This window comes from Anser anser, assembly GCF_964211835.1.
Source record: "Anser anser genome assembly, chromosome: 1".
Classification (NCBI taxonomy): Eukaryota; Metazoa; Chordata; class Aves; order Anseriformes; family Anatidae; genus Anser; species Anser anser.
In genome coordinates this window covers 159,437,433-159,464,555 of record NC_139720.1, presented here as the reverse complement: position 1 = coordinate 159,464,555, position 27,123 = coordinate 159,437,433, and the positions used below count along the sequence as shown (strand labels likewise).

At 35.0% G+C, this 27,123-nt stretch overlaps 1 long non-coding RNA gene across 1 annotated transcript; it reads right to left on the bottom strand.

The window, feature by feature from the left end:
- Positions 1-1,214: 1,214 nt before the first annotated feature.
- LOC310892837 lies at positions 1,215-9,466 on the bottom strand. Its single transcript, XR_014578511.1, has 3 exons — positions 8,832-9,466; positions 7,045-7,163; positions 1,215-2,119 (listed from the first exon to the last, which is right to left on the bottom strand). It is a non-coding gene; the product is annotated as an uncharacterized lncRNA (long non-coding RNA).
- Between the last annotated feature and the right edge of the window lie 17,657 nt (positions 9,467-27,123).

Below are 27,123 nucleotides of genomic sequence, written 5' to 3'. Positions count from 1 at the left end.
AATGTGTTTAAGTTCTTCCAAAGCTGCCCTCCCATTTCTGTTGGAGTCAAAAAGTCCTTACCATTCCTGGGTCTAGCTTTGTAAGACATCATATTCTTATGAAATCAAGATTTATTTGAGCAATACCAAATACTCAGTAAGTTCCTAGACTCTAATGCAATGCAAAACAGTCATTCTTCACCAAAATTAAACAGATTTCCAGATACAGAACCCCTCTCTTAGTTACAATTCTCCTCTGTAAAGAAGGACTCATGGTCAAAAACCAAAGTACTGCCTGTGAGCCAGGCAGACCATCCTTTGCCTTTTAGAAGGAGAAGAGTATAACCAGGGCTCCCTATAGTCTCTCTGGTCATTCTTGGTTTGTTCCCTTTGCAGCATCAACAGCTCCCACATGGGTAAGTAACAAAAGCTTGCCTAGGGGCCAGACCGGGCTTAACATTCTTTTTTAAAAATCCCAGTTCTCTAGCAGCCACAAAACCTCCTATGAAACCAAGTCTGGCTGGCAGATGGGTGCCTCCATCTCCTCCAGGAGGGAATCTCCAGTCCCTGTCACCCACCACTCATACTCTTGGAGCTTGTACTCATAAAGTACTTTGAAAATCCTAGCAAATACATTAAAATTCCTAAGTATATATTTTCTCAAAAGCCTTGAGCTGTGACTTATGTCTGTTGTTTTTGAAACTGAATTGTAAAACAACTGACCACAAGAAAACAGTTAGATCAAAACTAAGAGCCCTTTGCAAATTCAACTCTGTGTGCAAGCCTTTTCTACCACTTGAGTAAAATAGCTAAAAACTACTCCACAGAAATGGCTATTATAGTTTTTGTTGAAAAGTGTTAACTAATTCTCACTTCAATGATTTCAGAGTAAAAAAGGAAAAAAAAAATTTCCCTGCTGCTTGCCAGTGCCTATGCGCTGTGATTAACTAATGCTTCTCTATGTATTCATTTTCAAGTCATACTGAGTCCATAATGAGTAGCTATTCAGACTTCTATCATGTTATTGTAATCTATAACTTTTACTAAAAACCTGTCAGGTTTATAACTTCAATGTAACACAAACTTTTACTTTATATTCTTCACAACTGGCATTGAATGGTTTGACTTCAGTGGTCTGTAGAATCAGCTTGAATTCTCATTTGGAGAACACAGTATCAATCAAATACAAAAAATTTATCTGCACAGGTTTTCCTAATAAGATTTGTGAGACTATTCATATTGCCAAGGGAACTTATCCACAGATCCTAATATAAAATTAAATGGTGGCATTAATTACTTAGTTGTATTTACATTTTTCTGTCAATATTTTACTTCTTCAATGATTAAAAAAGCTCTTAACAAATGAAAGTCTGTTTTCCCCACTGTCATACTACCTAAATCTTTCTAAATTTCTAGGCTTATTTAAACTGTAGGTACTTCAAATCAAATTTCCTTACCTATGTCTATGTGTATGGCCTCATAAATGACTGCCTTAAAAATAGTCACATCTTTCCCTTTGCTCAGTCAAATCTTTCTGAAAATGAACTCATCCCACAGATGATGATAGGACATATTTTGTCTCCAGTTCTTATATTTATTGGTCTCTCAAATATAGGATGATATAAATATATTTAAATTGGAAGCAAGTAGAACGTTCTTAAGAGAAATCAACCTACTTGGATCCATCAGGAAGAAATGGAATACCAGGAAATAAAATAAGAAAAAAAAAATCAGAACTCTGAAGAAAGATATAACATATATTGCATTTCTTGTTAGTGACAGTGTCTCAAACCATTAAAATCACATACAGCCAAACAAACACACAGACTAAGTATTCTGAAAATAAGAAATTATGATAACTACAATATTCCTGTTTCTCAAAACTACTAAAGACATATCATCTGGATTACCTTGTAATCAATAAAGAGAGAGTCAAATTATTTTTCCAAATTAAGTTTTTTCCCATTACTTCTGGGATTTTCAGAGATAGGCATAGTTCTAATGTCACACTATAATATACAGTTAGAGTTCAAATGGTCTAGTTCCTTATTATTTTTCTTCATTTCATATTATATTTAACACTTGACCTTCAGATTGAAAGTATAGTTCTCAGACATTCTGTTTCTACAGATATCATCTCCTGAAAAATAAGAGGGAAAAAGAAAACATTGCAAAAAAAAGATCATACATTCTATTAAACAATTTATCAGCTAAATAGGTGAATTTCACCGGCTAAGTCATGGACTTCCAATTTTAAAAACTTCATGCTCTCCTTCATAAATTTCACAGCTTTGCTACATAAATGAGTTTATTCAGATATTTGTATGAACCTGTTCGTATGAATTTATTGTGAATATGCCACAAACAGAATGCTTCTTAGGGACTTTCCTGGAAATCATTATTACTTTGTTGCATCTCATTATTTTATTGTCATGAACACACATATTTGGAAGACTTGCTGTTAGTTTTATTTCCTTCAGATATGAACTTTTGAAAATGATAATGATGTAAAAGTTACAATTCTTTCAGAACAAGAACAAGAAATTCTTTTCAGAATAATCCTGAGCCTTCAGTTCATTTTAGTCTTTTGTGACTTAGAGAGGCAAAAGACTCGCACAATGACTACAGCTACTGACAGATTGAAGTCCCAAACATTATATTCTTGCAAAGGCATAAATATGTTCTGTGTTCTTACTTGCTCTAAGGATAAGTACCATAGGACTACTCATGTAGGTTGATACAAGCATTTGCAGTTTCTTGGTTCTCTCTCCTCATGTTAACCCTAAAAGCATATTCCCTTCTTTTACAGGACTACTTTTCCAACTCATTATTGAAACATTCAAATTAAAAATATGGAGTATTTGGATTAAGTTTGTATACAGGTTAACAAATCTCTACATTCCATCTATGTATGTTGATGGGTACGATGTGATCGTATCCTTTGCTCTCAATCCCAGCTAAATATGGTGCCATACACTGTATATTGTTTTCCTAAAATATCCCTGTCTAATCAGGAAAAGCAAGATACCGTGCCAGAAAAAGTATTTTTTTTTAACTGAAGGGGTTTTGTTGCTTATCCTATAAGATGGGCTTAAATAAATAGAAAGAAGAATTTGTGTTAAAGAGCCTTTTCAATTTGTCTCAGTTTAGCTAAAGTGGCGGATGGCAGCTATCTCTGTTCTTCTCCCAGTCCTGCTCTCTGTATGGCTTCTCTGCTGTTCAAAGGAACTCCACACTCTATACACATTATTTTAGAAAAACGAATATTAAGGTGCTAGCTGAAAGCAGTGCTTTCATGAAAAGCAGGAAGCTTCTCTGAGGACAAAAAAACAAGGTCTTTGTTGACAGAACGGGATGGGGCAAGGAGCAGAGCAGTGTGGGTTTGAGTGGCAGCAGAAAGCAAAAGAATTTTAGTATCACCCTAAAACAATTACTAGTACTTTTGACAAAGTGTAAACTACAATAAAATTGAAATTAAAAATTCTGCAAACATTTCTTAGTCTTTTTCCACATTATAAACAATGGGTCACTTCACAAGATATTTTGATGAAAAGAAAATTCATTTTTTTCATTTGTCAGGAAAAATTATATATATATATTTTTGTGTATGTTTATTTGACAAGTAAAATATCCATTCCAGGTGTTTCTTTAGTTTACTGTAGTTAGCTTCATTAATACAAATTCTAGTCTTTTTTTTTTTTTTTGAAGCAAATGTAAAATTTTTATATAAAAATACAGTGGTTAGAAATACATATTCCTCAAAATTTCTTTAGGTAAAAAAAGATATTTCTGTAATTTATTTAAAATATTATAGAACGGTTGACATAAGTAGTTTCTTAAATTTTAAATAGGCAGCTTTTGCATTATTATTTCTGTACTTTTTTGACTACTAAAAAATAATTAAAGATTGTACTTCCCCCTGTTATTTCATTTATTAACAGTCCACCTCTGGCATATCTCAGGTTCTGAACATCATTCAGATTCCGCTGTGCTGGGTGCTGCACATACTCAGTAATAAGACACCCTGAACTACTGTGCTTACACTAAACAGAGGTAAAAAGGAAAAGAAAAAAAAAATTCAGTTACAAAATATGGCTGAGTAAAAATTATGCAAAATGAACTTGTTAAAAATTATGATTTTGAGTTATTTTGATTTTTTTCTAATTTTGAAACAATAGAAAAATGTTTTAATTTTTTTTTTCTTTAACGTTCACTTTCACTCTTCCATTAGAAAGGTATGAGACAAGTTTAATAAAAATGAAATTAGAGAGGTGGAGGAGCCTTACTTACTCATTCCCTTTATTCCTTTTTATCCCTTTTTATTCCTGAGAAATAAAAAGAGCACAAAATTTAAAATAATAATAATAATAACAAAAATTAAAAAATAAAAAAGGACAGGATAAGCATGAGAACTGAAAGGTAGAAGTTGATTTTGAAAAGAATATTTTTAATCAATTTTACTGAAGATAGAAAAGGGAGGTAAAAGCAAGGAAAGAGCACCTAAAATCTTCAGTTTGCCTCTGTTACTTTTTCCAACAAATATAGCTCCTTCTCTAGGGAAAAAAAATAGCCGTGAGAGACAAGGAATCAATAGAAAGAGGATGAAGAAGCCCTGAAACTCTAAAAGAAAGTTATGATTCTAAAAATACATACATTTCTCTGTCTCAGAAATATTTGTTATTATCATCTAAGGCAAAATAAAAAGCATTTTAAAATCAAAGTGCTGACTGGAATGTTTTTGATGTGATTTACCTTCCTCATTAAGTTCATACCGCTATACTCATTCCAATACTATCCAGTATTGTGGCTGGTTGGAATGTATACACCCAAAGAAACAAACTGAACTGCATTATCTGGCAATTAGAGGAGGGGGTGTTTAAGGAAAGATTGGACATAGTGCTTAGGGATATGGTTTAGTGGGTGATATTGGTGGTAGTGGGATGGTTGGACCAGATGATCTTGGAGGTCTTTTCCAACCTTAATGATTCTAATATATAAATAAATAAATGAGAGTAAAAGAAAGGGAAATGAGGGAAAAAGTTTATGTCTCCCTTTACATACTTTTCTCCATAAAAAATTGGTAAAATGAAACCATTTCAGGAACCATTTGACAGGTATCAGATAAACAAATTCTGAAACATCAGGAAAAAAAAAAAAAAAGCATGATTTACCATGATTTGAGTCCACACTTTTATCCATAATGAAAATTTAGCTTTTTTTTTTTTTTAACCTAAACAGTTGGCCAACGGTGATGTTTTATAGTGTTGTTTGGTTTTGGTTTTTGTTGTTGTTTTTTGTTTGTTTTTGTGATACAATATGATTTATTTCTAAATTATCTAAATAATCTCTTGTGTCTATAAATATAAACAAATTAAAAAAAAACACCACTGCTTTGAATCCCAAATCTCATTTTGCTAATGCTCTACTCTCTCATAGCTAAGCAGTGGGTCACAGGATAAGGGCTCATGTATATGTCTCTGGATCTTCCTTGATGTCTTCCATATGTATGTAATTTTTATAGTTTGTCATACATATAGCTTCAGCAAATATTGGCACAGTGCCCCATTAGAATGAGTATGTTAAGGAAAACACTTCCAACAGTACCATTTACTTCCACCTTTGGCAGTTGGTATGTATTTCAAATGGTGGTTCCTATATTTTCAGTTCCCTCTTCCACAAACCATTATATTTACCCCTTAAATTTATCCTTAATATATGGCAAAAGGTATGTCTGTAAGCTTAAAAAATATTTCTGTTAACCCTGGTGGAAACATTTATTTGTCCATATTTCAGGCCTGAATTGAACAGCTTTCTGATTCTCAGAACAGAAAGTTTTGCTTTTCTCTTCCATTTGCACTACCCCACACTCCTACAGCTTACTTAGAACAAGTGCTGTTGTTGGTTTGGTCACAAAATAAACTGATTCACCTCATTAAAACAGGAAAAAAAAAATAACTTTGCAGAAAAGAAAAAATAACGGAGGTGGCAGGGTGGGGTTGGCCAGGTTAAAGAATTTAATCTGCTGCAATCCCACAAAATGCTAAAGACAGCACAAGAGAGGAGTAAATAATGCAGCCGACAGCAGTGACAAGTAGAAGGAACCAAACAAAGATGAAGCAAACAAGCTGTTAAAAAAAAAAAAAAGAGAGGGAAAAAACAACTATTTTTCATTTCTTTTTTTCTTTTTCTGCTACCGCTAGCCAGTAATTTGGCACAAACGTAAAGAGAAACCAATATAAATTAAACTGAGCAGGTGTCGTCAACTCATATTTAGCTTTGAAGTCTGTTGCTTCGACAGCAAACCTAAGAAGGGTTCGCATGTTCATTTTACAACTATACAGGCTATTCAAAGAAAAAATAATATCTCAACCTACAAACCATGTCTTTTCTTAGTACAATCAACTGCTTGGTTTGATGACTATGACAAGGCTTGTAAGACTACCTGTAAGACATTAGAATTGTTAACTTTTGTTGATGCTGTCAGAGTTTCAGCTGAAGGAAATAAGTAAGACTATGGCAGCTATGTCCTCCTTATCAGAGAGCCCAAGAGTCAGATTTTTTAGGGTTAGGTACTGTGTCAGTTTGCAGAGTTTAAACAGGTACTGCTTAGGACCTCTCTGAAGTGATGCATGTCACATTGCTAGTGCATTAGAGAACTCCAGGCTGATTGCAGATTGGTAACACATAAGCAAGCTTCAGTTCTATTTGAATTTTAGGAGAGGGCATCTGGGCGTGACTAAGGAAAAAAAAAAAAGTGTAAAAAGATTGCTTTATGGGGTACATTAGAAATAGGGAGCTAGCTGGGAAGCTACAATAGCAAGTGTGTCACACATTTGCAGAAGTCTTGGTTAGCTGACAAGCCCTGGTAGTTGAGATTACTTTAGGGAAAACGTTGGTGCTTTTCTATGGTAATGTATGAGAAAAACTGAGTTTTGGTGTCAGGCAAAAGAAAGTGATGGCTCTGCTTTCATTGATAGGGACATAAACCTCATTGTGGAATAACAGTAACAGTCTCAAGCCACCCTTAAAATTAAATCAAGAAAGGGTACCAGCTATTCAACTTACCCACATAGCCTTCCAGCCGCAAGAAATTTGTGGCATCACCCAAAGTCTGCCCATGCTTTGCTGCTCCTGTGGAGCCCCAGAAAGTACTCACAGAGAAAGCAGATTCATCAGGGAGAAACCTATGGGATGACAAGATCATGGCACAACTTGCCAGATACATTTGATAAATTTCCCGTTCAGGAAAGGTCATGCAGAAGAGTGTGTCAGTGATAAATCCCACTGCTCTGCCTATGAAATAAAACAAAACAAAACAAAATAATAAATAAAGAAAGAAAGAAAAGAAAACCCAAGGTCCTGACTATGGGAATGCATTTGCAGACCATTTCTGTAAATGTATGTTTGAGATATGTTTCAAAAATGGATTCTCAAAATATCACAGAGACAAATTCAGGAAAACAGAAGGAAACCTCAAGTTTGTGAATCTTGGAGAACAAACAAACAAACAAAAAGTCCTCTCCTGACCCAGGGGTAGTGAAAGAAAGGAAGTATTGCCAGATTCTGCAAGTTTGTGTTTTTTTTTTTACACCTGTAAAAAAATCCTTTGTTTTATTTATTTTGATCAATTCTATCCTTGCTATTTGGAAACTGCAAAATTCATCAATACCAAAGTAATTTCAAAACTACAATATTCACTTCTAGCTAAGCAAAAGGTATATACTAGGACCCATCTTAACAGGAACTATATTCCTCAAGCTTATGAAATAGCATTTTGGGTGACATTTGCATAGTCTTTCTGCTTGCCAAAGCAGTATTGCTTGCTATTATACATCCAATACATATTTGCCAAACCCACTTTTAAATACACCAAGTATATGAGTTTTCACTGCTTCCCTTGGGAGGCCGTTCCACAGGATAATATATCTAGCTGTCAAGAAGTTAAAGACTAATTCTGAGTATTTTCAGTTTCAAGCTGAATCTTTTTGCCTACATTCATACTCAAACCTACATTAGCTACTTTTTATCTTGAAACTTGTTTCATAGTTTTGCTATACTAGCATTTCATGTCTTAAATAATACATGACTATCCTACAACAGGGACCAACTGGAAGTACTAAAGCTGAAACTGCTGACTGTTTCTAAATATTGTATAATCTTAAGAGAATGAGAGGAAACACATTTTCTTTCAAAGTCTTTTGCAGAGGGAGACCTCTTAGTATGTATCAGATTATATCTCTGACATCCCTTTGGGTGAACCTCAACACTATTCAACTTCCTTCCAGAGCAGTATATAGTTTGATGTAGATGTTTACTTTTTTTTTTTTTTTTTAATCAAACTTTGTGCAGGTTTTTTATAAATTTTGCTATACTGTCTTTTTCAGTGTATTATATTTGTTGAGTTCTTTGAAAATGAAGTCCGGCAAATTTGAATGAATTGCTAGTTCATATTTTATTTCTCTGTTTCTAAAAATAATAATCAAGACTTTACATATATGTGTATTCAAAACAATCTCCATATTTCACTGTTTAAGTCATCTTTTAAACAAATTAAATATACAAATTTTTTTTCTTTCTCCTTTTTTGATCATTTTAAATAACTTTGCTCATTCGCTCCATGTTTTACTCTTACCTTTTACAACTTGACGTCACTATTACTGCCTACTCCTATCTCGCAGTATGTCTTAAAACATGAAAAAAGTAAATAAATAAATAAATCTGTTCTATGATCCTCTCAATGAGTCAGAAAAAGATCATCATAAAGTAAACAGGATTATTTGTACTATCTACTTTCTGTTTTGCCTTTACAGTTCATGATTATTACAATTTGAAAAGATAAAAGAGAATGTTACCTGACAGGTTACCTCATAAACCACTGCTTTACTGGCAGCTCTTCAAAACAAGCCTTAGTGAAATGAGAAGATTCAAATTTATGCTTTTCTAGCAGCTAATAGTTAAAGATGAATACATTCCAGTTGATCAGACACAAAATTTTGGTTCATCCAATTTTAGAAGAAAGGGTCTGCTATGAAGTTCAGCTTTGGTTTATCCAGAAGGAGCCAATCCAACATCAGTGGGTGCAAGAAGGACTATCAGCTGATTAGCAGTTGACTCCTGGTCACTGTCATTTCAATTAAGTCAGTAAATGAAGTTTGTTGGTCCCTTTCTCCAAAGATTTGCCACTCTTCATTTTGCTTCTTTCTTAATAATAATTGTCTTTTCTGTGGGTAATGAGTTCTCATACTAATTCAGCAACTTACTGCTATTAAAATAATTTTGAAGTAAATGAAATACTAACAATATATTAATCTTTTCAAGGACTTCTATTTTGTTCTGCATGAAGAGAAGATTGTCTCTTGTAAGCAAGCTGAACTTGTACCTTTCCAAATTTGTGAATTCAGATCTATATCTCAGTGCTGTTTAATTCAAATAAACCTAAAATATTTCTATAAAATAATTTGTCCTAGTACCCTGTGAACAATGATAATTTAAACTCTTGCCAGTAGCTGATGTTAAGGTTGACCACCTCCATAGGAATTGCATTAAGCCTGAGTTTGATAAATATAACTGAAAACCAATTTGAGTAAAGTAATTTAACAGGCAGCAGATGATATGCACAGATGGGATTTCCCAATCATATCGCTTTGGGGATGGAGTTAGTGGTTAGTGTTATTAAAAAAAAAAAAAAATGCTTTCTATAGGAACTCCCCTAAAGGACACTGGAACTGACAAGATTTTTGGATTTTTGTTTCAATGCATTTAATCAGTGCTTTTCAACCTGTGTGTGTGTGTGTGTGTGTGTGTGTGACAGAGATTATGAGTGAAGTAGAACCTTTCCAAACAAATCAGTATTTAATTAATACTTAATTTATACCTTTACCTTTGCACAGTAATATGCCCAAACTAAAGATATGCAGAGAAAACATTGATTTAGTTGCCTTATTTGAATACTTTTTTCAGTCAAAATTTCAACCTTGCCTCACACCATAAAGAGCAACTGTTGTACTTAACCTCTTAGCAGATCATCTGTAAGTAAAATTAACATCTAAAATTACATAGTTTGAACACAACAATAGAAAAATTATGTTCAAAATATACACACACATTTTATTTTAGGTGTACAATATATATACAGAAAAATATAAACACCTTTTTCTGTAAAGATATGATTATAATAATGAACTGGGAATTTGTATCATCAAAAATAAGATATAAAGGATATAGATATCTACATTCCATATTTAAATAAAAACAATTGCTACATGAGGTAACAACAGAAATTCAGGGTCCCAATATACTTAGTATTCAATAAATACAGAAGAAAACAAGGCATACTCTCATTCTCTAGAAGTAAGGACAAGAACACTCCTCACAACTTCCCAGTTTTGAGTGTTTACCATTTTGTCAGCAACAGTGTTTTCTTGCTTGGCTGTGTTTTTTTATTCACACATGAGATAGAGATATTGAGTATAACATTACAATGCATCCTAACAGAAAGACAAACTTTCGTCCTTTCCTTGTCAGCCTGAAACACTCATGTTCCTAGAAACTTACAGTCTAGGGCTAGTCCAAGCTAGATTGTGCTTGAACCCAGGTTTCAGACAAGATACTCCAGAGAACACGGTTTGAACTCACTTCAAACCATTGTTGAGATTTACCTTTTTAAAAGACCATTGATTTTTCAGCAACAGATTTTTTTTAATCATTGGCGCACTCCAATTTACAATTATAATATTGAAAGAACATATCAAACAATAGCAAAACTAGCTTAGCATTATCATAAGCCATCTATGAGGAGAAATAAATCATTCATAACTTCTTGAGGAACCACTGTTTTCTCGGTATTTCACGTAAGTTTACATTACTGCACCTGATTCTATCTTAAAATTCTACTGCAGAAGTCTATTTTCTCTCTATCTGAAGCAGACTCAAATATTGAGACTGCTTTAAACTGTAAGTTACATTATCATTCTTTAAGCATCCTAAAATCTTTATTATGCCACCCTATAAACTGTGGAATTTTTTCCTTCTCTGTACAGCAAGACTAGTCTTTGAACTTTTCAGTGACAGAATATATTGTCTGATTTGTAACTGAATCTCCAAGTTTTATGACAAATGGAGCTTCACTGAAATCAGAGAGATCCAATTGCAACTCAAAATTGTCCTTTGCTGGCATAATGCCATCAGGAAAAGGGAAATAAAGACAGTAAATGACCAGTTTCTAGCCTTGCTCACCTATGAGGGGAAACACTATTGGTAAATAGAGAACCCAAAATGTACATAATTGTGAACTTGAACTGCAAATGACAAGGTTTATGTTTTACATGCTTGATTGTAAACTGCACCTGCTCAGGAACAAATGTAATTCTTTCCAGTACAATGACATAAGAATGGCAGGCTTTGGGAAAAACACCTAAATCCACCCACGTGTTTGAGTCACTGTCCTAGCAGTTACAGCTAACTCTCTAGCACTCAAATTAAATCTCTTCCATTCTCATTCTCTTGCATGGAGCCAGAGGCTTTTTTTTAAAGCCATAATATGCAGATTGCCATTCAGTTTAATGACTAAAACAGAAATGCGTCAAGTTAAATGTTGGTGTGTGGAGTGTGTAATTGGAAGGTAATGTCTATAAACACTTCATTTTATCACATTGAACCTTATTACATTTAAGGTATAAAATGGGGGAGAAAATAGAAAAATTATAAAGTATGACAGAAAAAAAGGATGAAAGTGATAATTAAACACAACAGAAGGATAATGCATTAGTAAATGCTCTCGATGTACTGTCTTCATAACAAGGAGATAACATGTTAATTTGGACGAGGGCTTCATTTTACAGACCAAATGATGCTAGGGATATTTAGTAACCTTTTTTGCACACTCTCATTTATACTGGCACTAGTAATAGACAGTACTGCACTGTGCCATTGCAGCTGGGTATGAACGCAAGTGCTAGCTTTTTTAAAACCTAACAAAGCTCCTTTTGGATGCTTTACATTTCAATTTAACTGAATTAAAGTACTGACACACTCCAGTTTTTCTGCCATCCTTTCTGCCAATGCAGGAGCTTTAACAATAATGGTTATTGCATTTTCCCTGGGTAGTCACTTAGAAAACATTAACATTTTCACTAATTTTGGTCTTTAATAACTACTGTGTCAACAAAATATGTTAGAATCAAGTAAAATTTTTAAAAATAAATAAATAAATAAATAAATAAATAAAACCCACAGTTCTATGGTACTAAACATATACAGAAATAATGATGCTAGAAATTACCCTCTCTCCCTTAGCTATATCATAAGGAACTTTGAAAAATTGTTCCTCTGATCATTTTTCCCAAGGTAGCAATTAAAAAAAATCTTTTTTAAAATAAGCTCTGGAAAGGATACACATTAAGGACAAGATTACAACGCCCTTACTCATTCTGAATAGTAATGTTCATAATAATTGTTTCCACTGTAGTCAAAGGGATTTCTTAAAAAAAAAAAAAAAAAAAGTGAAAAGCAGTTTTTATCTGAGGAAGAACAATCTAGATCTATGAAAAAGTAATAAGATTATTTGACTGAAAAAATAATACAAAAATAAATATCATGGTGACATTTACTATTTTTTATAATTCAAATCATTAAAAGCTCTCTCTATTTAGGCAACCCAAAAATATTGTGACCAAAACAGGTATTTAAAACAGGTATTTAGAGAAAAATAGACACGCCACATACTCATCAGAGACAATAACAACACTTTATTTTGTTTTATAGCATCACAAAAAGAGCACCTAAGTATAACAACGGGAGGTGGGAGGAACTGAGGGGGGGAGGAAATGACACAAAGCACAGACACAACAGCCTGTACATATCTCTTGCAAGCCAACTTGCCTTCGTTGTCAAAATGATGAAGGTCTAAAGCATTGCTCAAACACGACTTCCTCTTGGACTATACTGCTTTTGGGGCATCTCTGTCAGTAAAACGCAGTAACCAGAAAGCTGATGCTGGGTACTGCCAATTCATTTCTTGCATGTCAGAGAGCTGTAATTCCTGACTGCAGGAGGAAACACAGTTTCCTGAAGTAGTTACATTGCTGGTAGCAACTAGAGGTAGTTTAACTGTACCCTGCTCAGTAGTTATAGATGCTTCTTACTTCCTCACGCTAAAGGAATTGACTGAATTCTAGAAATAGATAAGAGAACATGAATTATATTCTTTTTTCTTTTTATAAATTTTATAATAATGGTTTAAACTTTTAGAATTATCCAGAGCTTTCTAACATTTTTTAACTTCAGAGAACCTTCCTGCACCACCCTTTAGTTTTCATAACTCTCAGTTTGAGGAGCACTATTGAAATATGCTGCAAACAGAAAGAGAAAATCTAACCTAACAAATTCCAGCTAGTCACGCAACAGTACTGTCTCTGTCAGGATATTTTGTACCAGTTATTCATAACAATCTTATAACATTAAAAGTTTCATTAAGACCCCTCTGGTTCCCTATTAACAGACTACGAAGTCCCCTTGCAGCAAGCCCAAATGATATGCACAGCAATTCCCAAGCATCTATTAATTATTTTTCAGAGAGCAATCTCTGTTCTATTAACTGATTTCAGTTCCTGTAGCTAGTAGTTCCTCAGACATGCTGGTTATTGGTCAATCAGATGGTTCTCACAGGTCCATAGGGGTAGGCTTGGGATCCAATCAGTTCTTGTAAAGTCACTTTATATATATTTATATGTGTATACATATACTCAGATCAGTAGTATTTATAGTCCTTTTCAGTGTTTGTGCAACTAATGGCAGGATTATCCCTTTTCTTAACTGTTCCCATTATCACTCTTTAATAGATCAATGGCAATCCCTCAAAAAAAAAAAATCCAACTGTAAACAGGATGTTGTTTCAAAATCCAAATCTCTTTGATTTCTTCAGTACCTCACACAAAGGAGTTGACAGATTTCTTTACTGAGTCTTACGGATTGGGAGTAAAATGTCACACATGATATTCTTGTTGACTGTGTAATAAAAACTCAGTGAAAAAAACACAGCATGCCACTCTTACAAACCTATGCCTTCTTCAAGGGAAGGGACCAGCTCAGCCTTGCAAATACTGCTAAGCCTCTGCAATATTGATGTTAGTTTAAAAAAAAAAAAAATTCTTTCTAGGTAACACTTTGCTACATCATCTTACAATCACCTACAATTTTGTTAGCATGACCCTGTGTTTGATAGGTTTTAATTGCTCTGAACACCATTCTTGCAACCAGTAAAATGTACAAGACAAGAGTGGATTGTTTCTGTATCTGAGTTAATATCTTTTTCAGTAAACAGTTTCTCAATTTCTCACTTAGAGCATTATAATTAGTGTCTCAACAATGATAGCCTTATTTCATGTCCTTATGCATTTTCTAATCATTAAATTGTATTTTTTCCAGTCTCTTCATGAGTTGCCCTTCTCATTATTTCTGTATTTAAAGACACATGCTGAGATGCATGTTTTCCCCTGACCACAAACTTCCTCTCAGGCAATCAGTGAAAGCAATGTTCCTCAGCTTTCAGAATTGCTGAGAACTCTATTTCATAGCAAAATAATTTCTTTTTGGACAACTCAGAATTGTGTTATAAAAATCCATCATTCTTTTAACTGCTCTCAAACCAGAAGTGATAATATTTATTTCCAATACAAAAGACTTCCTGAAACACATACACAAATATTAGTAACAGCCTTTTCAAGTACAAAAATGTTAGCTTAAATCTTTTAAACTGTCTCCTGTTCACCTATGCGGTGGTATTGCAACGTGCAGAAATGCATACAGTCCATTTCTGTAACAAGTTCTACAAACCTCTTCATATCTTCATATCTAATGTGTTTGAGAATCTTCTTGTTCTGCAAGAATTTAACTTGTTCCACATTTTAACCTGTTAAAGGTCTGACAGTTTGAATTCTCAGAGATTCATGATGTTAAACCAGAATTTTATCATTCCATCTATGAAACATATCATAGTTTCTGCTTTCCTGGACTTGTTAAATGAAGGTAGAGGAGTATATTCAACTCCAGCTGTTTGAAATAGAGAGACAAATAGGGAAAGAAAGAGAGAAAAGAAAATAGAGAAAGAGTGAAACAAGGAAAGAGAATAAAGGGAAGAAAGACAAAGAAACATAGACAGGAAGAAGTAATGAGAGAGAGAGAAAGCATTTGCATGTATCTGGAAGGGAAATGAACCCCAATTAAGAGGAGGGTCAGGCTGTTTTTAATTGCAACCACTAAAAGACTTTGAAGAGGAGACTGTGTATAAGAGACAGAATATTTGACACCATGCAGAAGGCAAGCATGAAAGAAGCCTACAATTAAGGATGTAAGTCAAGTTATTAAAGCAGAGACTTTACATAAATTTAGTGTAACTAGACTAAATTTGTATTTTGTTTGATTTCTTTCAGCTTGTCTTGCACTGTAGCCAAAGGATGAGAGTGTCATCTCACTTGAACAATGTGGGCTAGAAGAACAACAGGTACCATAGGCATCAGAGAAGGCAAAAGCGTCTTCCAGTGACTGTGGCAAGGACTGAGAGACCTCTAGCATGCAGTTAGGTATTGAGACATCACATTGAACCCTGAAGTTCATAGGAGACTGTCTTATGGTTTATCTCATCTGCCCAGATTTCCTTTCAAATATGAATTTTTAAGCATACCACATACTAACTTTGCTCTTTTCACTTATGGCTGATTGAATGGTTTTCTTTCATAACTATTATTAATCAGCTCACTAATAAATCAGGATCCAGCACCTTCAGTTTCTTCACTTGCCCAACATTTCTGCAGCTTTCCAATACGTTTCTAAATACTCCTGTCATTATCTTTCAACCATGAGATATTAAATAAACAATGTCAAAAGGAAATTTCTCTGCTCATCCAGTTTTTGATGCAGTAAGATTTCTTAAAAACAAAACAAAACAAAAAAATGCTCAGTTCAGGCTGACTATAATTATAAAAGACCTTTTTGTGGATGTATTTTGCTTACTTATCAACACTCAAGTACTACATTTCTATTATTGTTATAATCCCTTGTTTCAAAAATTTAATTTTACATGATTCTTCTGTTCATTCAAAACACAAAAAAACATCTTCTATTACAGGGATGTTCATAGGTTAGCAAATTTCACAACTCAGAGTGACTTAATCCTATCTTCAGTCAATTTCAAATCCACTTCATATTCCCAAATATTTAAAATTCACTCACTGCAAATTGAACCTTCTTTAGCAAGTCTCAGTTTAAAAAAAAAAAAAAAAAAAAACAGTTGCAAAATATCCAATCCAATGTAAATTCTCTGGATAGCCCAATCATAAAACAAAGTGGCTCTTTTTCCATGAATCACAGAGTCATAGAATAGAATATCTTGAGTTGGAAGGTACTCACAAGGATCATGGAGTCCAACTGCTTGTTCAACACAGAACCACACAAAAATCAAACCGTATATCTGACAGCATTGTCTAAACGCTTTTTGAACTCTGACATGCTTAGAGTCATGAACACTTCATTGGGGAGCCTGTTCAGATATACAGTCTGAACCCTCCCTGACACAACTCCATGCCATTCCCTCAGGTCCTATCGCTAGTCCCCAGAGAGAAGATATCAGCACCTGCCCCTCTGCTCCCCTTCATGAGGAAGTTGTAGACCATGATGAGGTCACCCCTTAGCCTTCTCCTATGTCTGGCAGGGGAGGATTAATTTGGATATTAGGAGAAAGTTCTTTACTGAAAGGGTTGTGCAGCACTGGAATAGACTGAGTCAGCATTCCTGGAGGTCTTTAAGAAATGTGTAGATATAAAGCTTAGTAGCATGGTTTAGTGGTGGACATATCAATACTAGGTTAAAGGTTGGTCTAGGTGATCATAGAGGTCTTTTCCAACCTGAATGATTCTACAATTCTGTGATTCTATGATCTAAGCTGAACAAACCACGCGACCTCAGCCACTCCTCATATGTTTTCCCCTCTAGACCTTTCACCATCATGAAGGTTTGTGACTGCATGATACTTTTACACTGCCAGTCTTTCCTGCACTGTCCATCTTTGTCAGTTATTTGAGCAAAGCTTTTTTTGTAGAAAACCTCTTCTACATTGCAGTTAGGTTGCTGTACACCTATTCTGTCTGCCTGTTTTAGTCTGGTTTCATTTAGTTCTGGTTTTCAGCTGTGCTTTCATGACCAACTAGAGAAAATGCTTACAGCAGCCAGAATTTTCAAGAGAATTTTTCCCTAAAGGAAATAGTTCTCCAATCTTGCTGTAACACCAAACTGAACAAATTAGCTCATGAAAATGCAGAACCCCTCCAGTAAGACTGGTGAGAGAAAATGTAGAAAAGAGTTGTGCCTACATCTTTCCACACCTGCTCTCAACCTAACAGCTTTCAGTGATTTTCATTGGTTGCAAAAAAATGTGCACACTTCATCTGAGGTATCATCCATAGAAAAAGCTTCTTGCCCACCATCGTGAGTCTGGCAATTCACTTGTTCCTTTCTGAGGAATCACTCTAAGTGTTTTCTGTCATTTCTTGCTTTCATAATATTGCACAGCAAGAGTTGCACATCCAAACCTACCTTGCCCTGTTGAGTGACTCTTTGGGGTTGTGCTCCCTGCTAGGCTACACTGTGATTCACCTTGACCCATTCTGCTCCAGCCTAGGCAAGCCAAACAGTCAAATCAGTCTTCTGGTCACCCACAGAAATTTGCCTGACAAATTATAAAATATATATCAAATAATAAAAATAAAAATAAATAATTAAAATAAAAATAAATAATAAATAATAATAATAAAAAAGCAGATGCCATGCATTATACGGTTCTAGCAAAGACTTTATTGCACCTCTTCTTGCCTTTTTTTTTTTGGGGGGGGGGGGAACTGTGAGGTTTGAATTCCATTTGGTCTCTACTAGGATACTTTTATTAGTTTCTTTTGCCCATCCCAGATTTCCATGGACACTTTCTCTGAATCATTTACCCAAGGAAGTTCATCAGGACTTGCTTCCAGACCTCTTTCTTAAAAATAAGACCAATCAGTAACATTTTTGTTAACCTCTCTTTGAGCTACATAGACAGAAAAAAAACTCAGAATATAAATTGTTTCAATTCAGAAAATAATTTGTTCTTAGAACTGGTCACTTCTTTGGTGAAAGAAGATTTTTTTTCTTATAAATGCTACACACAGTCTTCGTCCCTAGAGTTGGGAAACTGGAACTACTAACATTCAACACAAAAGCTCTCTCTCCAGCTTTTCCTCAATGACAGTTACATTATCAGGGGAGTTATGTTATGCTCTTGGGGATTTTCTCTCTCTAAGGATGCAGTTCAGTGGCAGAGCTGAGCCAGTTACTGCTACATCAGGTGACAGTGGACACCCAACAAACACTTCTTGGCTTCTGTCTGTATACCCATGCAGTTCAAACTGCACTGTCCATGTCCCTCTTTTGCCCTGTTTCTTTTTTTTTTTTTCTGGAAGTGCCCGCTTGGCTGATTTCAGCCTTTAAAAGAGGTGAAAACGACTCCCTTCTGTATCCTGCTAAATTTCTGTTAATTTATTGAATAATCTGTTCATCAGAAGGTTCAATAACTGCTAGAGCGGATGCAGGGGAAACACAGGGATAGGGGTAGGAGGAGCATGAACCATCTGACTTTGGTGGTAGTCAGATAATACATCAGCTATATTGCTGAACTGAATCTGTACATGTGCAGCTTCTCACTAGACCAATATTCAATACATGTATATCTGCTTTATTTAAATTTTTTGTGAGATAGCTCACATATGCATCCATTCCAGGTGCAGATATTTTTGAGCTGAGGGCTCCTTCTCTTTTATTACAGGAAAATGACTTATGAGAGATCATATCAGGCCTCTATAACTTTTTTAAATGAAGGGAAAAGGCTTCACTCACACAGCTAATTCAGTACCCAAAATAGTAAAATATCCCACATTTGCTGTGCACAACTTGATGAAGCCAATAGTAGGGATATCCTAAAAATCCGTTTTGATAGCTCCCCATTAAAGATGACTGTAATGGTCAAAAAGAAGCTACTTTAAAAATAAATAAATAAATAAATAAATAAATGCCATTTTTAAAAGAACAGAAAAATAGAAAATAGATTAAAATAGTGCCCAAATAAAAAGCATGGGAAGAAATATACAATGCCTAAAACCTAAAAAGGGACAACAATGAAGGGATAATGTGTCAGTGTGGAATTTGGTGGCTGTACAAAGGCTGATTTGTAGAATTCTCTGCTTGGCCACATTATGAGATATAGTGCTTCTCCCATTTACTTCCAATGGGAATATTTTATCTCTAACCATGTTTTATAACCTTGTCTGGTTTTGGATATGGTCCCTTGTCTTTTATTCATTTTTGGACAGTGTTACTCCTTCCTTGTTGCTGTTATTTTTTTGAATGTTACTGTTTTTATTCTGCTGCCAGCTTTAGCTCTTGCTTTCTGCTAAAATTTCACTGTTTGGTTCTTTCTATTTAGCAATAAAATTCAGCATTTAGCTAATGTGTTTGTGCCTGACACAGGTGGAGGAAGCTAGCGAGCTGCTTTTTTGTTCCCTGAATTCCTGATAAACTAAGGGCTTATCTGTCTGCTTTTGAGCTGTGCAGTGATGCCATTATGTATAAAATGATACCCAAATAGAATTTTGGCACAGTATTTTTTTCATTGCCTATATTATATCTGCTTCTTTTAATGTTTTTGCTGATTTCCCTCAGCATGATCAGAACACCACTATAAAAATAAAGTACATATACTTTATACTCAATAACAGGAAAGCTGACATCTCTCTTGGTGATTTTTGTTTCTTTGTTTGTTTATTGATTTGTTGTTGATGATGATGTTTCTTTATTTGTTACATTGTCTTTTTTTTTCTGCTCTTTTGTCCCTTACAAGCAGGTACAACAGCTGGACTTGTTGCTAGCACTTCTTTTTGCCCCTTTAATAGGTGATATCTTTTAATAAGTAGATTCAGCAACTGAGGGACTGGGCTATAGTCAAACTAATTTCCCTATATACATGGCAGATAAAAATAAGTATTTTTAAATAATGATTCCATACATTTACAATCACTGCTGTCCTCAGAGATATTTATTTCTCTTGATCAGGTACTCAGGAGGTTTGAACAATTACACTCTCAGTTTGGCACTTCTCTTAAAGTCAAGTTGGTCAATCTGTAGTTAAACACCATTAGAGGCAAAATGCATGTTTAGTTGATCATCAAAATAAAACTCTTTTTTTACAATTAATGTTCAAATCTCAATGGTTTGTTCTGTAAAGAGAGTAGCTTCTTTGTTGTATCCTAAAATAAAAACCTGTATTAAACATGTAGAAGAAAAGATTTCCTTCATAACGATCACAAGTCAGGTAGTTTCTGTTCCATATTTGAAGCAAGTTATTCCATTTTCTGTTAATTTAATTAGTTTCCATGATGTACCCAGTTTTAGCAATTCTGAATTGCTTTCACTTCTAAAGATTGATTGATACTTGCATATTTGGCAGAATATTTTGGCAGATATGGTGTGAGTATGAGCAGCATACTCAGTTCTTTGGAACACTGTTGATGAAGCACTAACTTAAAGAGTTTTCCATCCGTAGATCTCAAAGTATATCCTAAATATTAATTAATTAAGACTCTTTATAACCCTGTCAAAAAATATTCCCATTTTACAGCTCAGGAAACTCAGGCCCATGTCCTCCAAAAATCGTACAGAAACATCAAGTATTCTGACTTCTAAAATGTGTCATTTAAAAATAACAGAATTTCATTGCTTTCTCCATTAAGCAAGAAAGCAGCTATTGATAGCATCTGGGTAAAAATAAATTGAACTATTCCAATACATTTGATTTACTGTCTCAATCTGATGCTGGAATAATTTGTATCTTATTATCTGGCTTTTACTATTGGAAACAACCCTTTGCCGAATGGTTTCTTTAAAATATCTGAAGTTATAACCTTTTTCATTACTCCTTCTAGGCAGTGTTAATGAACTGTCTTATATAATTACCATAGCAAAGAAACAGTTGAGTACTAATCAATATCAGTAGACAGGCAGAAGACCAAATGGGAAAACAAAGGAAAAGGATGGTGTCTGACCAATGGATTTGTTGGTTTGGACTTTTATTATTTCTTTAAATTAAAGATATATTGTTAGAATGTTTGATTAACTGATTTGTCTTCCTTCTAAATGTGCAAAAGGACAATATCCTGAAAGTTTTAACACTACTTTTCCAGGGGGAGTTTTAGTACTATGATGAGAAAAACTCACCATCTATGTGAAATTTTGAACTATGCTGGTGCAAACTAAAGACATAGTTATTTTAATCTAAACTAAATTGAGTTTGCTGGTGAGCTTCTCTCATTCCAGCTGTCTTCCCTGTGCATACACAAGGATTCAGGTGGTGAGACAGCTCTGGGAACTGATAGCACTGGGGCTTGTTTCTGTCTGGTGCTAGTTCTCAGTCTTGCAAACATCAGTACCAGCAACAGCAAGGTGATAGAAATCTTTGAGCAGGCAGGGGATGACAGACACTTGTTTTGGAGGAGAAGGGCTAACTGTCATGATTGATCACATTTTGCCATTAAATATGCTAAAGAAAAAATCATTCACAATTCAGCCTAATAGTTACACAGAGAAAACTTCGGATTTAAGCATCCAGAATACATGTACTTAGCACAAACCGGGCCACACTGTACCCTTCTCTGAGTGGTGGTAACTATGTGTAATCCTCTGGCTCAGAACTGGCATCATCTGAAACAGCTCAGATATGAACATTGTTGCCCCAGACTCTCAGGATTTCATAAAGACTCTGGTTGAATGCCAAAAGTAATTTAGTCCCTTTCTCAGTTCAGTGACTAAGTCAAATGAGCCTGTGCACAAAGTAGAGAAGGAGAGACTGTTGCTGACTTGGTATTTCAGAAAGCTGTCTAGCATTTTTAGCATTAGTTTGACTGCACAGATGAATATCAGTACAGGACACAGTCCTAATGGTAGCCACATTCCACAGAATCTTTCTCAAAAGCTGTATGGAATTTTGCTAATTCCTATTATTTCATCCACATTACACAACATGCTCTCTCATCCATCCCTATTTTTTAAATGAATCAAAGAGGTGTTGTACTTTCTAGAAATAGTAACAGGTTCCTAAATATGTTTAGATACTACACTATGTCTTTACAAATATAGATGAGACATCATGAATTTCAAGAATGATATATTCCCTGTTATGTCAATCAGAGGTAACACATGAAAAAGTAGTTCTTGAAAGAGAGTGAAACAGTGAAATAACCAGAAAGGGTATTTTCAAGGAAAACATAGATGAGAGAACTTTCTCAGTGAATAACTGCATAACTATTCTAGCACTAACATCAAAAATCAGATTCCTTAAGTAACAGTTCATAGAACCAGTTTCTCCTCTGAACATGAAGTAAAGAGCCAAGTCTTTCATGAATTATTTCAATTTTGTGCCACCTTTTGCAGAAGAAAAGTGCAAGGTGAGTGCAAGGTAATATCACTGTTGTTATCTTCCTTGCCATTTATCTCATTTACTAGGCATCTTCAAAACAAGTGTTAAGAGAATAGACACTGCTGTTTTACAGCATTATGCATTTGAACTTAGCATAGATCAAAATGAGTTTAAAAGTTGCAAGACAGTGGAGTATTATTTTTACAGCATCTAAGGATCTGTCTTCATTAGAGAAATGTGCATATGAAAATATCTAACAAATTCAGCTGCCTTTGTGTAAACCCTAATTTATAAATGTTAGCAAGCTCATATGATGAACTGGTGGCATTTCAGTAAAATAGGGTGACTTTATGTAATGTTCCAGACATTATAATGGCATCACAAGCCACCTCTCCCCGTATTAAACTGCTGTAACTCTGCTGTAACTTCATTATAATCATAATAGTGGTCCTAATATAGAGAGATCCTAGAGCAGTTTTGTTTGATAACACATGCTAGGGCTGTTCAGAGCAGACACTGAGTGAGATTCACCACGCCTAAATTTAGGTGTCTAAAACTAAGCTAGTCAACAGAAAGAAATGGTCACTTTCTGGTCAGACCTGTCCTAAATATTTAATTTAGGATGAGATTAATTACTTTTTGGAGCTTCCTGGTTTTCCATAGTTACTATCAAAGGAGTCTGAGGTAAACAGTATTGACAATGGATGATTAACTTCTAGAAATCTAGTGTAGCCAGATGAATCTTAACCATTATTGCATCCTTCTCTGATTTATAGTTACATTTTAAATAACATATACTTTTATAATTACTGATTCATGCTTTGGCATAATACTCCTTTGTCTAACCTCATTAAGCAACATAAATGCCAAAGATGCTGGTGGCAAAGTCAGTTTGATGCTTTTGTTACACAGTTCACTGATCCCAAAGACAGAGAAAGGCGATGAGCTCTCAGTAGTGCTAAGAAAAGCCTGAGACTTTTATCCTGACAAGTTATCCTTCAGGTCTAATCTAGCAGCTGGAGATCACCAATTTCACTTAGGCCTCAAACAAAGAAAGGCTACATTGTAAGAGCTACACCACATCTGTGTCTTTGTTCCATACTAAGTCTTGAAAAAGCTGTCCCTTGATTCTTGGGAGGAAGAAACAAAATAGTAAAAAGAAGCATCTGATAGTTTCATATCTCTATTCTAGCCCAGGGGTTAACCTACTAGTCCATTTCCTTGTCCTTTTTACCCTCAGATTTGCTCTGCAATAACTTTACACCATGAGAAATATACTCCAGAGGGATGCCACAGCACAGAAGCCATGTGTATGACACACCTGTATCATTGCAGCCTTGTAGGTTTGTACAAGGGGCTTCATTTCTCTGTCTTAAGCATGCATCTTTCACCAGTATTAAGGGCAAGATTTTATTAAGGGGCAATTTGATGTTTAATACCTACTTAGTAGCAGTGAGAGCATAGCATTGACTCCTAATGGCAAATACAGTATTGCTAACATATTACAGTGGAGTCCGAAGCAGTTTAAGAAAGAAGTGCTATATGAACACTTCCAGACTTCACAAAGACTGCTGAACACCAACACCCTCTGCAGAAGATGCACCACTGCAGCAATGTCACACCCCTTCTCTTTCCATAGCCCTTCAAGGATTTCAACACAGTGCTCAGCTCCAGTGTTGCTTCTACTTCCACTACTTTGTTGCTGGACACAAAAAATAGGCTCCAGGTGTCACAATAACTCATTGTATTCCAAATTTCTGAAACTGCAACCATCCAAAGAGGGGATTTTGCATTCTAGCTAGCTAAGAGGAAAAGTTCTGCCTTTTTTTTTTTTCTTCTTTCTGCACTAACTCCTCTGCTTCTCCACCGGTGTTCTGCCCAGAACATGATGTATAGCTCCATCTATGCTATTTATGTTTTGTTTTCAACAGTTCAGTCCCTCCTCTAGTCTTTTAACCTTTGTGGTTTTTTATCTCAAAGAAACCAGCTAGCAAAATCCTCTTCTGTACCCTTAACTCTCAGCTATCTGCAGCTTTTATCCTTTTTGTACAGTGAAATCAGCTAGCTGGTTTTCTAATCTTTTCCTCACTTGAGTCATCTTAAAATCTGTAGAATCAACAGTCAGGTCCTCATCATTCTTTCACATCTCAAAGGAAACTCCCACATCTTTTTCACCAGCACTATCCAATGCCCAGCTGCTTTTATTTGTGCCTTTCCCTTCTGTATTTGTTAGCCCCAGGTACCACCCCTTTCTCCTAATCAGATCCAACAGTCAAATAATACCAGTTCAACATAAGATTTTAGACAATTCCTTTTCAAGAGGGCAAATAAACTGTAATGAGAAATCCAGTTCCAAACCCACACAGTTTTCCTGAGGCAAAATATATGACTAACTTTCATAAATTTGGAGACATGTTGCCCTAAAACTGTCATTTCAGCCACCTTTTTCTGCCCCCTCCCATTTTCTCTTATGGCCATACTTCACAGCTGGTTCATCTCCCTTGCTGTGTCCTCATTACGATGCTACCAGATCATCTCCTCGCTTAACAAAACTGAAGGTTGACATTCATACTACCAGTACAGGAAAAAACATTTATTTGAGTAATTCCTCAATAATCTATACTAGAAGTTTAAGGGGAAAGATAAATGACGAATAAATCTTCTGGGCTGATTCATTGCTCTGTCAGCTTCTGCTGAAAAGAGTGAAGGTGAAAATCTTTCAGATAAAGCATCAGTATTTATTTTTCTTTATTTGTAGGGAAAAATCAAACTCATGTATAGAAAAAGGATATCTCAAATAGCTTCTTATAGGTGAATCCAAACAGTCTCATTTCTTTTCTTTTTCAGTAGGTGCACACAGCATTTTCTAAAAGCATACGGATAAATATATAAGCTCCAGATTTCTATAAACTGGTACATAACTATCATGAATCCCTGCATTTCTACGTAATGTTTTCAAGAAAAAAAAAAAAAGTAAAAAGAAAGAGTAGTTTCACTTTAAATACCTTCTGTTGAGTGTCAAATTCATTGTTTAAAAGTACTGCAAACAGATTTACAATATTTCTTGCAATATATTGCCATCTAGAGGAAAAAATGTACGTTGCTACAAGCTAAATATCAGGGTTTAGGTTTATAATTTCTCTATATTTTACTGTGAAAAATACACACTGTGCTTCATAGACAAAGAGATTTGCAATATTAACAAAACCAGGTGCATAAAAAAACTAAATTCATAAGCACAAAACATGCAATAACACATATGCACATATACATACATATGTTTAATACTGTATATGACCAAGAATCAGGCAAACAAATGTTACTGGAGTTTTCTGTCTGTTGCAATAAATAAAAGTGTTTCTAAATAATTCATTTTGTGCATCCCATCCAAAAACTGCAGCTGAATTTCTAATTTAGACTAAGTAGTGTTATTTTCAGATAGTAGCACCAAAAATGTTAAACTTACTGTTTAGATTAATGGAAATAAGTGACATGCACTGCAGGATATCTATGTAGTAACATGATTGTATATGGAAATAAATGAGATATGCAAGTCTAATAGAAATAACTGAAGGTATTAGGTATGAGTTACTTATTTTGAGAGTCAGTCAAGGACTCAAAACTAAATTACATATTCACGTATTTTGCTGAAATGGGACCTGTATGCTGTTCTTGATCATAAATGTGGTTATCTGAAGTGTATTTAGATATGAACTAATGGTAAAAGAATTATTCTGTTTTATTTACAGTTCCTTCAGCTCCTTTGTTGTTAGTTATAAAAGATTCATAGTTATCATTTTAAATGATTTAAAATACGTTCAGGTATAACAGAACTTTTTAGCAAAAAAGCAAATTGAGTGTAAAAACCAGTAAACTAGTATGAGGTCAATTATTGCAACCTAACTGACATGAATCAAACAAGTATTTCTTATCTTAGATTCCTGAAGTACAACTAAACACAGGCGGGCCTGTATATGTAAAGCAGTGATTAGAGTTTTTCAAAAACATGGCAAGAAGCTTCTGTGTTAACTGTTTCAAAGAATCAAACATTTGAATTGATTTACATAAATAATAATAACACACACACCAAAAAATACAGATGCTAGCATACCACCTAGTGAAGTTCAGCAAATGGAAAAGTAAAGCCCTGCAGCTGGGGAGGAACAACCTCAGGCACCAGGACATGCCAGGGGCCACCCAGCTGGAAAGCAGCCTTGCAGGAGAAGACCTGTGGACACCAAGGTGAACAGGAGCCAGCAATGTGCCCTCCCTGCAAAGAAAGCTAATGGCATCCTGGGCTGCATTAGTGTTGCCTGAGTGTTACCAGCAGGTCAAGGGCATTGATCCTTTCCTCAAGGAAAGGAAAGGAAAAGATCCACCACTCAGTACTGGTGAGGCCACAGCTGGAGTATTATGCTCATTTGTGATACCCCACTACACAAGCGACAGGAGGGAGTCCAGCACAAAAGGCCACAACAGTGATGAAGGGCATCTCACATATGAGGAAAGGCTGAGAGAGCTGGGTCTGTTCAGCCTGCAGAAGAGAAGTCTCAGAGGGTATCTTATCAGTGTCTATAACTAATAACAGCAAGAGTGCAAAAAGGATGGAGCCAGGCTCTTGTCAGTGGTGCCCAGTGACATTACATAAGCAATAG